This window comes from Plectropomus leopardus, chromosome 15 (genome assembly GCF_008729295.1).
Source record: "Plectropomus leopardus isolate mb chromosome 15, YSFRI_Pleo_2.0, whole genome shotgun sequence".
Classification (NCBI taxonomy): Eukaryota; Metazoa; Chordata; class Actinopteri; order Perciformes; family Serranidae; genus Plectropomus; species Plectropomus leopardus.
The window spans coordinates 13,820,483-13,838,538 of record NC_056477.1 but is presented as its reverse complement, the minus strand read 5'-3'; the positions used below and the strand labels follow the sequence as shown (position 1 = coordinate 13,838,538).

Sequence of the window (18,056 nt, the reverse complement as noted above, 5' to 3'; positions counted from 1 at the left end):
CAGTGTCACTTAAAGTCCACAGCAGAAAAGTAACTTTCTGGCGATCAACTTCAATATTTTTCTCAGCTTTCAGACTTTTGATATCTTTATACAACATTGTCTCCCAGTGGATATAATTGCCACTACAGACTTTTATCAGTGAGGGGAATAAGGACAAACAGCCAAAAATGGGTTTTGCTGAGTTTTTAGTACAGCAATTTGTCCACACAAAAAATGTCAACCATGTGGTCACAATGCCTGTTAAACTGAAAAAAGGCTCAAATTGTCTGACAACAAGAAGCCCTCAGGATTTTGGGAGATATTTCAAGTGTCTCATACCAACAGATCGATACATGTCAATATCAAAAGCAGGGTCAGCACAGAGACGGTTCATCTTGACAAGCATTTCCAGGGGAAAAAAATCTGATCACAGCCAAAGCATTGTGACATTGACTGCTCACCCAATCTCCATCGAAGAAACAGCCCCCCCACCCGAAATAAAAATGAGTGACTGCCAGAGCTGGTGATGTCACTGGCCGCATTTGTCCCCCATCGGTGCGGATAGCTGCTTCGACCAGGGGGCTAGAGCGTCCTTGAGACACTGTGATAGAGACACCCAACCCCCCCACCCACCCCTCACTGCTGATACCCTGCTCAGGCCCTCGCTGCATCAGTGTCAGGAGCCCTGCAGGCAGGAAGCTAAAAAGGATGGCAGCCCCTTCCTTCCTTTTAAAGAGGAGCGGGCCATGGGAGCTGCTGACAGGAATTTGACCCCTTGGACTGATGACATTATGTGAAGGGAAATTGTGAGTTGCCTCTCAGCAGACCTAATCTTGTCACCTTTATTGACGATCTAAATTTATCAGCTGCAGGAAACAAGGTGTTTGTAAAGTGCACACACAGGCCTACTTTTGTTATGTTTTTTTTATTTTTATGATGGTTTATTTGCAGTAACTGATCTGCCACCCCATTGTTCTGTTTTTTTCCTGCAAAAAAACAAAAAAAACTAAACAAAAAAAAAAAAAACACTGAAGAAATCCTGTGTGCAGGCACAGCATGAGTAGTGAGTGATTCTATCTGATGCACTGCGAGCTGAGCGGCCCTCCCTCTGGGCAGTTCAGCCTTGCCTGACTAGGAAGAGAGGGAAGAGCTTGTGTGCTGGCGTGCGTGTGTGTGTGTGTGTGTGTGTGTGTGTGTGTGTGTGTGTGTGTGTGTGTGTGCTGTGCGTGCGTGTGTGTGCGTGTCGGGAGGGGAGACATTGTTCCTTGACGTCACCGCTCAGCCCAGCCTGCCGCTGCTCTCAAACACGTCTTTGTTATTCTTCCACTGGAGACCGGCCATCCGCAAAACACGGAGCCCCGCCTGCAGACCTGATGGAGCGGGGCGCGGGTTGCAAGGGTTCACATGCGCGCGCAGACACACACACACACACACACACACACACACACACACACACACACACACGTCAGGGCAAGAAAGGGAACTTTTATAGATTAATATTAACGTACTACTTATACGATCGATACTTTTATTGTAACTACCCTGTTTTGTACTGCTTATGCTACTGTAATAACAATAATAATAATAATAATAATAAATAATAATAATAATATAACAATATACTATAATAATATATGCTATTATTGCAAAACTAGAAGCATTATTATTATTTGGGTTATTTTTTAAGAAAAATAAGGTAAACGATAAAATAGTCTGTGCTGACCACAAAGGTCAATGGTGCTCGCGTGTGTGTAAATAAAAAGAATGTAAAATTCTTCTTCTTATTATTATTATTATTCTTATTGTTGTTGTTGGTGTTAATATCATTATTATAATTATAATTATTATCAATAATAATATTATTATTAGTATAATTTTAATAATTTTTTTTTAAAAATTAATAATAGTCAAAATAATTTTGTTATTAATAGGCTAATGCCGTTTCTGTATACTGTTGTTTTTGTTAATGATGTTATGAACAGGCAATTATAACTAATGGCTAAAAGCCTCACTAACAATTAATGAACTAATAATTTCTGCTTCGTTTACACAAGGCATTACTAGAGCCACACCGCTGTACTGACACAGAGGCAGACAATAGCCGGAGCTGTAGCTGCAGTCCGCTCCAGTGTGAACTGTGCTGTTGGCAGCCCATTAGCGTGCACTTACACCTCGACACGCGGTGTCCTTCCGCGGAGATCTAGGTCGTGTTTTCTCGCCGACCGCCGAGCACGGCTCTCTCTGGTAACTGAATAGCCAGTGTAATCTGACACTTCAACTTGCCGTGCTCTACGGTAGTTGATTCAGTCAGTCACTCACACCGTCTCCGGGGCTCTCACGTCGTCTTTGTGAAGTGGAGGGAGCGAGAGCGAGCTGCACCGTAAACACGAGGTTTGGAGAAACAATACGCGGATTTGCCACAGAGGTCCGAGCTGAAAGTAAGTTTCGCGCCTGGTTATTTATTGTTGCAGAGCGAGGTTTTTGAATGTGAGTGCGGGTTGCTCAAGATGGGGTTTGCCTCCCGCTGGACAGACACTACCTGCTAACAATAGAGTGACCTCTTAGAAACCTTTAACAGCCGCTGATGAACTCGTGTCAAAGGGGGCAGATTGTGGCTGCGTGAGCGGTAACGGAGCGCATTTTACGCGGCGTAATAGCCAAGCTTATGCGCGCTGTGTATCGCATGTTCCTGCCTTGTGTGGACGAGTTGCGCTGGAGCGAAGCAGTCAGTGTGTCTGCAGGATTATTTCATGTTAGGTGCATGCATTTTGAGAAGATAGGAATGTGCTCAGTGACTGCATGTGTGTTTGTGAGCGTGTGTGGGGGTGAATGTCTCGTCTCGGTGGATCAGCTGATGACTCGGTTGAAGCTAAACTGAGAATGTATGTCATTTAGCTAGCAGTCAGTGGAGTGACTGGGCTTGTTGACTCCCTTCAAGGCTATTATGGGCTACCTGTTGTAATGCAATTAGCAGGCATGTCCATATGTTACTCTGTTGTGTTGTGTTGTGTTAAACAATACCAGGTAATGTAACATTTGCCATGTTGACCTGCACTGATAACACTGATTGGACCCTCTCAGGGATCATTCAGACATCAGTGGCCCCCAATGTGGGGTCACTGGGATCCTCGGGGGCCCTTAATTGAACTCAAGTGGACTCTGTAGTGAGCTGGAAAATAGATTATTTGCAAAGATAATAAATGCTCAGGTGTGACTTCAATGTCAGCGTCCACTCTTTCCAGTTATTTACATGCACTGCAATCTTCACTGCACACACATCCCTAAATTTTTCAGTTTATGCACTGATATGCAACAATCAGAACCAGCTTTAATGGCCAAGTATGTGTCCACAAACAAGGAATTTTGTTGCTATCTGAATCCCTGATAGAGACCAGCGGCACCACATTTTTAAGCCCTTCTGCAGGGGGAGTGTGGATGAGCTGCTTGACTCAGCGCAGCCTTAAGTTTGGCGGACCCTCCCCGTAAAAATTCCTCCCATCTGGATGTGAGGCCAGCCGGGGCAGAGCGCAGCAGAGAGGGGGCTCCCGACGGGAGGAGGTGGGAGAAAGAGGAGGAGGAGGAGGAGACTGCCGCTCTTTCATTACCATGCACCCTGCCACAGGACAGCTAAACTTTGGGACAGGGGTGAAAAACGAGGCTTTATCCTCGTTGGTAAAGTACTGAAGTTAAAGGGAGCGTGGTTTGTTGTGAAAGAGTTGTGGAGCTTTAAGCAAGAAACCATATCTCACTGACTGTGCTGCTATCCTGTTATCATAATGCAGGTAAGATAACAAGATACCACCTGCAGTAAATCACTTATCACCTAAAAGCCCTGTTTCCTCAGAAATCAGCCACATCCTCAACTAAAAGTGACACAGAAAAGGTTCACACAGTTAGTTTTTATTGCAGGAGTATTGCATTGGATTGCAGGTGTTCATGTTATTGTGTCCACTCCCTGTATGTCAGTCTAAAGAAAGCGTGTAAATAGGTTTTTGGATGGGTGCACCCTCCAGTGTCTCCCTCCTTGGTAATTTAAATTGGTGATGTAATGAAATTGTTTCAGCAGCAACACTTGTCAGCCACACCACATTAATTAGTGCTGTTCGACTTTTTTTTTCCCTTCTTCCTTCTGACAAACCCGAAGCAGCGTTAAGTTATCTGAGCAAAGCATGAAAAGGAGGCACGCTCGTTCAGAGTGGGTTACCTGATAAATTGTGAAAGAAAGAGGGCAAGGAATTAAAGCCATCTGCAACTGTTTGAAACTTGGAAGAGTGTGTGTGTGTGTGTGTGTGTGTGTATGTGTGTGAGTTTTCTTTCCTTCTGTTGTCCCTCCTGGGGCCTCTCTGCAACCAGCCAGCCAGGCTGTGAGACAAGACAGAAGAGTGTCTGATTCACTAAACAGACTAAAGGCTCCAGTAGACTCACACTGAAATCAAATTTGGGCTGTTTAAGAAAGTGCAAAATGCAAGGATGCACACTGAGACCAGAGTGTGTACTCCTCTGTGCCATAATGCGAAGAAGATGATGCCGGAAATGTGTCGGGAAAATAGCGAAAATCGTAAACAGACACAGGGAGATAACACATGCACTGGCAGCGCTACAAGTGGAAGGAGATATGTTTATGTGCAACCGTATGTTTGTTCTCTAAACCAAACATGGAGACAGAATTGAGAGATTACCCGCACTATTAGGCTGTAAAATAATGGCGTTTTGTATCCGTTTAATTTAATCAATCAGGCTACGACAAGTTATGTCACATATTTAAGGATCAGTTACAAACACCTGCAGCTGTTCTCCAAACTCTCCCTGTTTTTTCACAGAGAGCAGTACAGTGCTGAGTGCACCTTACTCCCTATCTTTGCACCTCTGTGAAGCACCGAGCTAATACTGATTAGAAGTATCTACAGGAAAAACAACTAATTACTCGTGTCTGAGTAATTAGCTTTTTGTTACTCAGCAATTTACCAAGTTGCACCGTCTTTGCTGCTGTTTACTGTGTGCCGGCACAGCTGCAGCCCGCTAAGTGCTTAAAACCTGGCGAACACTAATCAATGTTTTGACAGACTGACATTTCATCTAACTGTTCATGTTGGTTCGGGGAGCGCTGAGAAATACTTGCTGCCTGTTAGCTTGACATGGATTCTTAGTAGTCTGGTGTCTCGCCATCAGCCCAAACCCACCCACTCATGTCCCAAGCAGAAGTCAGCCTTTGTTTCCGTCTCTCTCTCTCTCTTTCTGTCTCACTTGTGGTTCGACTTGGCAGTACTTTTCATCTAGACTGAGCCTTTGTTTTCAACGTGCCTATTTTGGTCTTTTAATAGGGAAAAACTTGTGTTGCCTCGGAGCATTTTAAAGACTAATTTTCAGAATAAGGGCTTAGAGGGAGTTACTATCTGCAATGTAAAGTTTGAGCTGAGGTTGTGCCCTTGTGTCAGACACTTAACTACTTTCTAAACCTTGTTGTAATTCTACCCATAAGCCTGTAGTTAAGCTCTCTTTAAGTTGAAATCTGGTAATTGCAGTGTAACTAATAAAGAGAAAATGAAGCTTCCATCAGTTGTAACTTATCCTGCTGACTGACTGTGATGACATCAGTTTGAGCCAAAAGTGGGCCAACAAGAGGTGCAGGGATAACAAAAAACCTCAATGCCACATTCCTGTCACCACTGTCCTTCAATCTGCAAACCTTGCACTGTGGTTCGTGTTTGTGGCTGGTTGGTTTAAAGTCCTGAAGTGGCTGAGAAAGTCAGGAGAGGCATTGTGAATAATATTCAGTCCTTGAGCAAGGCATTCAACTTTAAAAGTAGCAGCGAAGAGCATTGTTCGGTGGCCACATGGGTGCAAGAACTCCTCATACAGACGGATTTCCATCAAAAGTTAATTATATGTTCTGTCATAGTACGTTAGCAGGGTTTCCCACAGAATAAGAATGTATGTGGTGAGCAGCAGTTTCAGGAGTTTGAGTTTCGGGGTGGATTATTGGTCAGTCGATCCTGTCATATAGATGAATGAAGGGAGAAGCTAATGTTTAGACCCAGCACAATTAATGGTTAAGTTTCACTTTTATTGAACCTGATGTTCTGCTGCTCCGTCTGTGCCCAGAGTACACCCTGCACTCCAAGAGCATGGTGTAATCAATAACCAAACTGTGTATATATTCTACCAGTGCTCTTAATGAAAATTAAAAAATTTATTTGTGGCTGCAGATGTTTTAAGTGTGGCGGGGTGCCACAAATAAAAGCATGCATGGAAACCCTGGTTTAGTTTTACTGCTAATGCAAAAAAAGATTTTAAATTTAAAATTTGCTTCAAATTTGCCCTTGCCACTCTAAAAAAAACCTAAAATAAAAAATCGGTAAAGAATTGCATCCTCATAGGGGCCGCCATAATGCATGTTTCTGTTGACCTGAAGTGTAGAGTTAATGCATGGCATTTCCACATTACATTTTGCATGTGATGGATTAAGTGCTTTGCAATTTAAATAATATATTACAGCAAAGGAAAGAGACACTTGTTTGAATTTGAAAGTATAGCAGTTTTATTTAACGTGCACCAGGGCTGCCCCTTGAAAGCCGAGAGATTCAAATCATCAGTCAGAGACCCCTCAGTCGACTGAGATAGCTTCAAGTGGAGCAGTGGTGTTATTGGGTTATTTTTGCTATACATTCTGCTGTGCAGTGTATGTCTGGGGATGTTTTGGTGTAAACTTTGCTGCAAAGTAAATGCTCTTGACTTTCACAATACTCTTTGGTAGAGGCTGCAGCGGTCATGATGCAGCAGCACAGAGGCACTCTGCACTGTAAGGCTCTGAGATAACATCATCTCCTCGGTTCTGCTTCGAATCGGTGAATTTGCAGCTCACGGCAACGTGAAACGACACAGTCTCTGGCTTTTGTTTGATATCTAGTGTTGGCAAAAAATGTTGATGCGCATTTGCGATCTGTTGTTGGCACCCTTATCTTGTTTACCATATGACATAAATGCTGCTGTCACTCTGAACATCCTGCTGATATCCATTCAGACTCTAAAACTTTATATGGAAAAAAAAGAGTGCTTGAATATTCATATTTAACGACTGACATAATTTGGAGTCGGGTACAACCCTAATGTGCACTTACTTCTTTGTAGGGATAAGCAACCCTGTATTTAACAGCCCCGGAGCTAAATTATTCAAGACCAGGCTTCATTACTAGCATTGTTCTCAAAGGGAAAATGTTTCATTTTATAAATTGGTGCCTTTGTCATGGTTAAAATTCTTGGCTCAAATGCACCCAATTGCACCATTAAAAAAAAAAAAAAAATCCTGGTCCCCACTTGGTCACTATGACGTCCAACAACACGCCACTCACATAAAGTTGAAAAATGTTCGTTCCCGCACCCATATGACCAACTGTAGCAAACTTTAGCTGTGCTGAGCTGCTTTCAGGTGTGTGAAACAGGGCGTTGCTGTAAAGGAACGTTTGCACTCAGCAAAACCCTTCCTTGAATAAATAAATATTTTAGAAAAGGTATATTCCACTTCTCACAGTCAAGTTAAACATATAAAAGCAGTTTTAATGCGATTTTGCATTGACATTTTTGTGCACTGTGTTTTTGGAAGTTATGTGTTTATGTGGTATAATAAAGGCAAAACATCAACTTAACTCCTGTTTCTGAAGAGCCGTCACTTCAACCTTGAGCTCCCCCAACATCAGGGCGACGTAGTCCTCTAAGTGCTCTTTTTTTTCCTGAGACAAGAGAGTGAAACAGAGTGCAGAGAGGGAGAAAGTGAAGAGAGAAGTTGCTGGCCCACCCCTGTCACTGCCTCATGCATGTTTGATTTGATGTTCTTTGAGAAACGAGTGCAGGGGACGTCACAATGGCCACGTCTCGTTCCCGTCCGTCGAGAGGCTGGGGCCCTTGAATCATAAATGACACCAGGCCTCACCAGGAACAATATGAGAGTCGGAGCCCGCACAGGAGGAACAAAATGTTCCCTCTATCCATCCATCCATTCGCCCACCGCTGCCGCCTGCACTCAAGACTTCTCACCATCGCAAGCAATTACCCTCACTTTTTTTTTTACTGCTGATGAAATCCTCACAGAGTCTGTCTCAGCTCTGTGTTGTCGAGGCGGAGAGAGAGAAAGGGGTAGCGATAGAGAAGAAAAGAGATAGTATGTGTCTGAGTGAGTGGCGTTGGCGTGTGTCTGTTTGGCTTGTAAATCCTGTTTAAGCTAAACAAACTCATTGTCCTCATCCTCCAACTGCAGGCTCTTGTGTGTGTTGTGTGTGTGTGTGTGTGTGTGTGTGTGTATGCTTTCCCCCCTCCCTCCTTTCTCTTCGTCTCTCTGCCTCTCCTTTTGAGTTGTAAGTACAGTCACTAATTAGTCCCCTCTCCCTCTTCATGCTGGGTCAGTGGGTTTACGGTTTCACCACTGATCTGCTGTGTTTGCCTTGTCTCTCCTGATACCGGAGCATGCCTGCGAGCCGCAGCAGACTGCAGCCTCCTCCAAGAGGTCTTCACACCTTACACAGTGTCCCACATGGGTTCATTTGCCAGACAGCCACTCAGGACTGTGCTCGAGCTCAGGCTCGCTCTCATGCAGCTTGCTTGAGTTACAGCCAGGTATTAGACGAACCAGCTCGGTAAAGAGCTGCACCTGCCGGGTCGAGTCAATGAGTTAAAACGTATGTTTTTTTACCCTTTGAAAAATGTGCAAATTGGCTTGATTTCTTTCAAAAACATGGGAAGAAGGTAATGAGCACCGTAAGAAGAAATGACCCAAACATTAGCAATAAATTATTAAAAAGTACAAGTGGATTACCTGAAAATTAGCAATAAATAAAAAATTTAAAACAAAACAGAAAATTAAAAAAAAAGGAAATTACTCCAAAAACTGCTTTAAATTATAATAATTCTGTAAAATAGCTTTAAATTATTATGATAATGATAAACATAGCTCTCTGGACATTTTTTACTAGCCTTTTAAAAAATAATGTTCCAATCTACTAATGTCTTGCAATTTGCAGAACATTTCTCGCCAAGTTACCTGAAAACTTGCAAAAAACAAAACAAAACACAGATAAGTAGAAAAACAAACAAGGAAATTATCTAAAAAAATGCTGAAAAATTATAATAATTCTGCAAAATAATTAAAAATAAATTATTACAATCATTATAAACATAGCTCTCTGGACATGTTTCTGTTTTTCAAAGAAACTAATTTTCCAAATCTACTAATTTGTTGCAATTTGTGGGACATTTCTTGCAAAGTTCCTTTTTGCTTTTTTCCCCATGTTTTTAAAGAAATCAAACCATTAAACACGTATGAAAGGCGTCTGAATGTAGCACAAGGAGTTATGGTGGTTAAGGTTTTAAAGCGGCTATTAAACAACAGCAATGCATGATGAGAATTCCACATTTTATTTATTACATAGCCTCTACACAGCATGTAGCTTATCGCCTCCAATGGATCTTTCTCTAAAGATAATACTCCACATGCTACATTTATAATATCATTTGTGCTATAAACAGTCTCTTGTCTAGTCGGCACTGTTGTCTCTCAGAGTGCGCGGTGATGTTGATTTTCTGGTGGAGGTTTGCGTGGGAGATGGAGAGTGATGGCAGAGATTCTCTGAAGGCGGTCGAATTGTCTCCAACATGGCCTCCAGGGATACATACTTCCTTGTTTTCTGACAAAGTAAATTAACTAGGATTTTACTAATGCAAAGGGACAGCACTTACTCTTCGCCTGCGATGTCAGTTATGAGTCGGAGAGGGAGTCGTGCAATATCGGCTCTCATATAACACTAATTCTTACACATGCACGGAGTGCAAAGGCTGAAATGTGGTGGATATTGAGCGGCGGCTTTCACTTGTCTTCGAAGAGTATAATAAAAATGTCTTTTTTCACAGATGAGGTTGTGAGGCAGGAAGAAAACTGTACACTAGATGTTGATTTTTCAGTTGGTCTGTCAATGAAGCCAGCTGTGGCTGTTATTGAGAGCCCCTCAAATCATATTGGCATACAATCTTGAGCTCCACTGCCCTACTAAGACTGTTTTCTTACTGCTTTTCAACATTGCTTAGTGACAGAAAAAGTCTATTACTTTGTGCAGTGTGTTTGCCCGCTTGCTGCCCTCCCCTCGGTTTTGACACTGGCGGTTCAGCCAGGCGCTTTCCCAGGGTTCTAAGGACTGACATCCCTTTCATTTTCCCGCCTGGGCGGCTCAGATAAAGGGGCATATTTTAAACCTCTGTGTGGATACACCGACAGTAAAGAGAGACGGGCTGGTGGGCCGGGGCTGAGCAACAGCATTAAGTTCACAGAGAGAGGGGATGGAGGAGGTAGGGTTGTGATGAGAAGTGAAACAAATAAAGAAGTCCACTTTATTAAACAGTGATTTCAGATAATATATGGTTGAAAGTACAATAACTGGCTGCAAATATCACAAACATTATCTGCCATCGCACTGCAGATAACCCATCTCCTTTGTTTACCCCTGCTCTATTACAGGGGCAATGTGCTTCACCACTTTTTTTTCTAATCTCCCCGTCTTACAAGTACGTCCTCCCAGCAAACCAAAGCCACGGTGGAAGCCGTCGTTTATCATATCAGTAATGAGACCGGGCTAATCGTGTGTATTCCGGAGACAGCGATGATACACTGCTCAGAGCCTGCCAGGGATCAGCCTCTAAACAATGTTTATCATTGTCTCCCAGGGCTCTTTAATTATCTGGCAAACATTATTGACAAAACAGCAAGGGTCCCTGTGTTTTATGATTTTTAAAGGAGGCTGAGTTGCTATTCACAAATATGAGCACTAGAGGGGAAAAAAAGCAAAGGGATTTTTGATTTTACATTTGACACATAGAGACTAATCATGATATACATTTATTTAGTATTCATGTAAACAAATAATTTCACTAACATCCTTTTACACTTTGTAGAAATAACCAAATTTTGAGTGAGGAACACACAGAGATTTAGATCTGAAGCTTCATTCACTCTAGCACTCCCTAAAAACACTGAAAATATCTTAGTGACAACAAGAAGTATGCTGCACAGAAAATATGTCCTCTTTGCTCCTACTTTTTTTGTTGAATCATGCTGAATCGCTTTAATCCAGACTGAAAATATCCTATCAACTATGAGATGGATTGCCATGAAATTGCAGACAGACATTCATGGTGATGATGAATCCTAATAACTTTGGCGATACTTAAATTTTTCTTGTAAGACCACTGGGGGTTGAACTTTTTGGTTTTGACTAAAATGGCCCAAAAGCTGTGTGACGGATTTCCATAAAATTTGCTGCACTCATTCAAGCCACCTTCAGGACAAATTGTAATCCTTATGGTGATCTACTGACTTTTCATGAAGAGCCACCATCCACTCACATCATTAATCGGTTTAACACTTTGTTTATGACCAAATGAAAACTCCTGACATTCCCAACAGCTTCAGCTGTATCCTTCCTTGTGTTTATTGCTAATTAGCAAATGTTAGCATGTTAACACGCTAAACTATGATGATAAACAGAAGAAGAAGAAGAAGAAGAAGTGAACATTGCCCGAGGGTCTAAAAAATGTTAGGCCATTGGAAAGTACCTTAAAGTGAGGCATTTTTTTTATGTCCACTTCTTTTATACAGTCTACCAAACGTGGTATAGCCTTAACATTATACCTGCTTAACACCAGCCTTGTCATCTGAGCATGTTAGCATTTATTGTTGGTAAAGCAGAAACTTGTAGTGTTCAAATAAAGAAGTGCAGTGGCAGCGTTGTTGTAGTTGTTCAAGATGACAATGATATTGTCTGTCAACTAAGCTGTGCAACACAATGCAATTTATTAGAAATATGCTCTAGCCATATTCTAGTTTGTTTATGTAATTTTGCTTGGTCCATTTAAAAGTGTGTAGCAGGCCGCGGTGGGCCCAGGGGCCATAGTTTGGCCACCCATGCCTCACATACTTTTAACGCTCCACGGGAAAGTTAATTTTGAACCAATGAAAAACAACATTTTTCTTCTGTAACGTTTCTTTTGAGAACATCTGAAATTATTAAAATCTGTCAATTTTCAAGTGATACATTCAGTAAAAGGAGATAACCAAGCTCCTCTTTGTCTGATCCTGTCCCCGCGGCCCCCCATTACTTCAGGTGGCATACATAAGCAGCGTCTAATACAGATATTACGCAGCTCAGCCATATTGCTTTCACAGCCATTCTGTAACCTTTACTCGGCTCCCCGGTGGGAGCTGAGTGGACGCTGAACGGCATGTGTTGACATTGTTAAAGATACACGTGAGGACATCACACGGTTCATGTCTGACTCATATATCTGGAGGGGGGGGGGGGGGTTACCATACCACAGCCCAACCTGCAACATCTTGAGGCCGTTGCTCAATGTGTGTGGCTACAGTCTGAATGGAGAAATGTCTGTGCTGGTTAGCGATGGTCAACAACAGCAGTAACGGCAGCGATAACAACAGCAGACAGACGTGGCTGTGAGACATGAATTAGGGCCAAACAGTATGTTACCTACCCCCGCACATTTACACCCCCACATCCTCTTCCTCCTTGTCATGTCTGTGTAGCCACGTCTCCCTGGATATCAAATCAACGTGATTGTACAACAAGAGAGGAGGTGTGTCTCATTGATGGTTGCATGAAATCACCTTTGCTTTGCTGTGTGCATGTTGCCATGAAATGTGCATGTGTGCATGTGTGTGTGTGCGCGTATGTGTGTGTGTGAGAGAGAGAGAGAGAGAGAGCAATAGAGAGAGGGAGGTGGGGGTAGCAGCAGTGGCGGTGGCTTGGGGTGAGGTCCTGCCCTGATTTTCTCAGGAATTCCTTTGTTTTTGGAAGCCAGAAAGGGGGAAACTGAATCTGCGTAGCCCGAGGGTCTGTGCTCCTTGAGAATTCTCCGCACACATCTCTCTGCCGCCAGCTCTGATGGTTTTAGGGGTGGCTCTGTTTTCAAAGCTCGGAACAGCCAAGGTGTTTTTTACCTTCCAGAAAAAGGAGAGGGTGGAAAAAAAAAATTGATGACTGCACCGGGCACGGTGTCTCAGGCCTGGAGGGACTGATGCTACTCAAACGTAAATTTGCTCCATATTTCAGGAGCTGCGGAAATGAAAGTCAAATGTAGATCCTGTCACTCAGGGCACAAAAGACACCTTCTTATGAATATGGATGGAAAACACAGGCGCAGAGAGTAATTTCTTTATTCAAAAAGTAATGATAATGAAAAGTGTGCTGCAACGATTTCCTAATGTTTTCCATTTTTAATGATCCTCCTCTGCAGATTAATAAGTGTTTTTAATAGTGTTTCATGGCCACTGGAAGGGCCAAGGCTGCTGTGGAAATGTTGTCAGCTGCTCCTGCAAGCTGAAATTTTCACTTCGCATTCATGCCTCATTAAGTCTGATAAACCTTGGGTAATGGTGTTAAGATTGTACAAAGGTATCTCCGTTTACTCCGTGCCACAAGTTTTCCGTGACCAGATCGTTATCTGGGGGGCTGTCGCTTTAAGTAACTAACTTCCACAAAGCGGAGCTTTTCCCTCTCGTTTGAAGGGGGCTCGTGTTGAGCGAGGGAGGGGGGAGATTGAATAGGCTTGTTGCCTGCCTCTATTGAGCCAGCCTCATTCTTCGCTGTCCCCTGGAACAGGCGGGAGAGGGGGCACGAGAGAGGGGAGGTGGCAGAGGAAAAGGGGAATAGGAGAAGGGCTCGGAGGTCTGGTCACGTGAGCAATGATAGCGTTCGTGCTGGTCCCTTTCAGGCTGTCACAGTAAATCTGTTTGACTTGTCACTTTGTAAATCATTACGAAGGCTAAAAGCCTCTCTATTGGATTGTGGTGGAAGGGGGGAGGCTGCAGGTTTCCTTTGTGCCTTCTTGACGATGATGATAATCAAGTTTGTTTCTGGCCATCCTGCTGTGAGGCTATAATTAGCTCCCTTCTTCTCTCTTCTCATCTTCCTTTTTGCGTGTTGCTCCTCAAAGGGAAAGTAGACGAGTAGAGTCACTGTGCAGAGGTCATATGTTGAGTTTTGTGTAGAAGCATCAGTGGCTTCTGAACACTGTCTTTTTTAGTTTTATCAGCCTTTCTACTGTAGATTCAGACACAGGGCTTGTGTGTTTTTTTTTTCTAAGTTCATTATTCAGTGTGTGACAGCCACCCCCGCCTGTGCTGAATAGATTTTTTAAAAAGAGCACTAATGGTGCATGCGAGGTCTCCTGTTCCTCCCCCAGGTCAGTCAGGGAGAGAGTCGCACTTTGAGGTATGTCTAAACTTGTAGTGTCACTTTCTGACCAAACTGGTTGCTGTCTGACAGAAACATGACACAGTGGATCTCGTCCTGCGTGGTGTGTGACGTCTGATTTCCGATGGCAAACTCTCCTCACCCCCTTCCTCTTTTGTGTCTCCTCTCTCTTTTTTCACGCCATCCATCTTCTCCTCTGTGCTCACCCTGTTTTGCTTTTTCCCTCCTTCGTCTTTGGTGTGTGTGCCAGCAGCACTCATGCCTGGAACAGAGCGCCAGGGCAGACATCTGTCGCACTGTGTCCCTGATCTGATCTGTGGCTCGAAGCATCGGGGTCACGAAGAGTAGCAGCCGCCCGTCCAGACACTGTAAGAGACAATCTGAGAGCGCCATCTCTGCCTTTTGGTCTCTGTGTTTCTCTGTCTCTCTCATTAAAATTCACATAGCGCACAGCCACACACACGCCGGGGTATTAAGCTGTTGTCTCTGTGTGGAGACGTCTGTTGTTTGGACTGTGTAAGTCAAACGGGGGCTGGCAGCGTCCCATGACTTCCTGATAAAGCTCTTTCTTAGACGCACAGGTGCAGAGAGCAGAGCGAGACGTCGGTTTTATCAGGCTGTTCGTCAGCTGCGATGATGTGCAGCTGATCTGAAAGGAGGATTCTGACAGTTAAACTGGATCTTTGTGCCTGGGGCAGCGCTGTTAATGACAAAACCAATGACAGAATGAATAAAAGGGTGTTAATTGCGGCTGTTGGGTTGTGTTAGAGCGAGTGTAACTGTGGATTGACGTACACAGTGTCTGCCAAGTTTGATACTTCACATACCTTCTTGAGAGATTAATGGCTGTGTATTGATCCTGCTCAGTGTTTTGACATTTATTGGTGCTGCATTGGCAGCTTTTTCCTCAAAACAGGTGAGTTCATGCCAAGTGACAACACCGGTAAATGCTCAGTTCAGATGTTATGGGGAAAAAGAGATTTTTTTGTTATTTTTTTGCATGTTGCATCCCATTAACTATAAAACATCAACACTATATTTTACATACATTTTCATATGGGTTTCCTTTCTTTTAGGCTGCCTTCTGCTCGTCTTCCTCTCCAGAAATGTCAAACTTTAACCTGCAGAGGCTTGTAAGTTGATTGAGATAGCTAAACCACCACACTACATGTTATGTTGCCCTTAAGTTATGTCATCTGAACTTTGTGTTGCGGATGACAGCAGAAAGTAAAAAAACTCCTCCTGCTGGTGCATTTGAAGATGCTACAACATCTGAGATTTGAGAGCAACCTTTTGTAAAAGCAAGAAACAACTAAACTCACATGCTCCCTTTTCACATCCATGTTTACTCACTTGCCGTTCTGATTTGATTTTCTGACAACACAGCTTGTCAGTGCAAAGCTTCTCAGCGTTCGACTGTCAGCTCTCAGATGTTGGGAGAGTTTTGAAAAAGGTTCCTGTTTGCAACTTGAGATACCACAGTTGAGTTGTAGAGCAACATTGACAAAAAAGGATAAAAGGTTACAAGGACTATCCTAAGTAAGATTTCACTCTCACGAGTTGAATTGATGGGCTGTCTGAAAGTTAGGGAAAGAAAATGTCTGTGAACTTATGGTGTGCTAAAAAATGACGGGTAATAACTTGAAGTATGTCTTGCGGTTAAGGGGCTCAGCATGCAAAACCACTTGCCTGATATTGCCACTGTTTTTCTGGCTGTGCAGCACAGGTAAATGACATCCCTACTAGTGTGTTGTTTACATCCGCCAATGGGCAGAGCATGTTTAAATCACAAAAAAAGAATCCCAGATTTGGCTCAGGATTCAGAGGTCTTAAATCATGCTACAAACCACCAGTATGGCCCTACTAAGATATATCAGTTAACCCATTTGATCAACTCGAAGCCACAGGAACACTCAGCTTCACAAAGCTCCCTGAGTCACTGAATGAAGCTGCTTTGATTCAGCTCATCTTATGTGAGTCAGCAGAATTGCAGAGTAAAAGGCTAGCATGTGTGACGAACAGATTAGTCCCCTTTATGACGCCCGTCCCCTTTCAAAACGCATATCTTAACATCTTGTTTACTTAGTATAAATCCCTGAGATGGAAATCAGGCCCAGATTAGATAAATGGCAGACACGGCTGTTATCTTTTGAAAGATAATTGACCTGTGACTCCTAGTTGGCAGGAGCCCAGGCCCGTGATGGCTCCATGATCTGAATGTAAATGCTTTGTCAAGTGCAGAAAATTAGATGTTTACATTTGGTCATTGCGAAGAGGTTACTCTGTATGAGTTAACATACTGCACATATTCACTGTATAGATCAGCCCTTCAGTAGCACTGCTGCGCCGGTTTAAGATAAGAGCGGCTCGTATGACCAGACAAACCTGCGGCCAATGTACATTAAAAAAACAGCTGCACTGCAAATTTCAGATAACATTCACTAAGCAAATATTAGCTGGCTGGCTCTGTGCATTAATTCTGTTCACTTTCAGTTCCATAGCCAGGGCTCACAGTATGCTTACACTGTATAAATCACTCTTTAATTTGTTTGTGCTCAATAACACCCATTCACCTTGATGTATCTTATTTTGCACTGCCATAATGTATTTCATTACATCGGTGACTGACTGCACACCTTACACACATACCTTTAATAACTTCTATGGATTCTTATTGGCTGTAAATTGGCTGTTTTGATGTAAACAGAGAAAAGCAGCAGATTCTCATATTTGAAAAGTTAAAACAAGCAAATGTTTTCCATTTCTAGCCATATGGCTCTATAAGGCTCTGGGGATCTTTTTTTTTTTTTTTTTTTTTAATTTAACCTATATTTAACCAGGAGTAAAAGATTCATCAAAATTGTCCTGGCTTAGAGAGGCAGCGGCAGGAATTCCATGGTTGCAGACATAGAACGAACATATAACAGTTTAAAAATTAAAAAAAGGACAAATTACATAATTGTACATACAAAACATAACATTCAAAGCATCTACAGCCATGTTCCTGCTTCCGAGTCATAGAGAACTGCCAAAAATCTGAGGACCAATGACTGATGGTCTGTCGCTCTACCACCTAGACGGCGATACAATAAAGGAAAGCCAAAAAGTCCTACTGAACAAAAGCATGAAGAAACTAGGGTAGAGTAAGGATAAAATTAAAACCAGAGGACAAATAATGCAAGATGTAGGACACATAAGAAATAGACCAACAAAAACAATACAAGCAATAAAACCACAAATAAAAAGAAGTAAAATGGATACATTAAAAAGGTAAAGTAGATAAGAATAAATAAAAAGAAATACTGTGCACTGCTGTGCCTAAGTACACCTTTCCTGATCTGCAGCGTAGCTGTAGATTCTCAGTTGTGTTGCTTGATAATGACTAGATTATAAAAGTCTCAGTCAAAAACTTTTCTGTCAGTCGATTAATCCTTTATGTAACTGATCATTCCAGCATAATATGCAAACAGTGTCCCTGCCCATGCTTAGATAAAAGCGGAGACTATCGTCTTAAACCCAGATGCATCCCTCTCACTCGTGCACCTTCAAACTAGAAGAATCCTCCCAGTGTCCTCTCTGCGCCTGTTATGCAGCAGCCTGGAAAAGGTGTTTTATACTGATGACAGGCAAGGTCGGGCCAGTGAAACAGGACAGTGCGAGAGTGTGGTGGGGGGGAGGGGGGTGTGGCAGACGGAGGAAGGGATGGAGAGAAAGTGAAAGAAAGTGCCACTGCAGCTCTCCCTGTGTACCACCCGCTCCTCAGCTGTAGCTACAAATCAAACAGAACCGAGTTGCTGCTGGCGCGGCGCCATGACACTGATCACTGGCACA

The 18,056-nt window shown here is 42.9% G+C and overlaps 1 protein-coding gene across 4 annotated transcripts in view; it reads left to right on the top strand.

Annotated features, from left to right (window-relative positions):
• Positions 1-2,292: 2,292 nt before the first annotated feature.
• Positions 2,293-18,056, top strand: part of zmiz1a (zinc finger, MIZ-type containing 1a) — a 127,023-nt gene continuing 111,259 nt past the window's right edge. For all 4 annotated transcript variants that reach the window (XM_042501725.1, XM_042501727.1, XM_042501728.1 and 1 more), the window contains exon 1: positions 2,293-2,417. The gene's annotated coding sequence lies outside the window, so the exon portion shown is untranslated. The remainder of the gene's footprint in view (positions 2,418-18,056) is intronic.